This window comes from Vigna radiata, chromosome 1 (assembly GCF_000741045.1).
Source record: "Vigna radiata var. radiata cultivar VC1973A chromosome 1, Vradiata_ver6, whole genome shotgun sequence".
Taxonomy (NCBI): Eukaryota; Viridiplantae; Streptophyta; class Magnoliopsida; order Fabales; family Fabaceae; genus Vigna; species Vigna radiata.
This window is the reverse complement of record NC_028351.1, coordinates 30077080-30077684: the sequence shown is the minus strand read 5'-3', so window position 1 is coordinate 30077684 and position 605 is coordinate 30077080.

Sequence of the window (605 nt, the reverse complement as noted above, 5' to 3'; positions counted from 1 at the left end):
GAATAGGCCGCGGTTGTGTGTAGAACCGCGGCCTATTCCCCCTTTATGCCGCGGTTAAGTGGAGAACCGCGGCAGATTCTCTTTTGAGGGTTAAAAAACCAAAATTCACCACACAGTTCGTCTTCCCCACGCGATTTCTGAAACAGTTTTTCTTCCCTGTGCGATTTCCTTCCAGGCGCTCTGCTTCTCCGTCCAGTCTCTGCTTCTCTGTCCAGTCTCTGCTTCTCCTTCCATCTCCGCGTCGGACCTTGCTTCTCCGCCGCAACCGTGCCGGACCCTGCTTATCCGCCACAACCTTCTTCTCTCCGGTGCCACATTTGTTTGTGAAGAGAATGAAAACAGGTATGTTGCTATCTTCATCTGTATTCAATACATGCTTCATATATGATTGATTCTGATGAAATGTTGTTGAAGTGATTTCAATTGTTTTTATGCGATTCCTTGAATTTAATTGTGATGAAATGTTGATTTTAATTGATTTCATTTGTTGTCATATTTGTAATACAAAAAATCCAAGAGATGAAATTGTGAATGGTTATCTCTAATCCACTAAGTTTAACTAATAATTTTGTTTTATTGTTAGATTATTGAAACTTTTTAAAAGT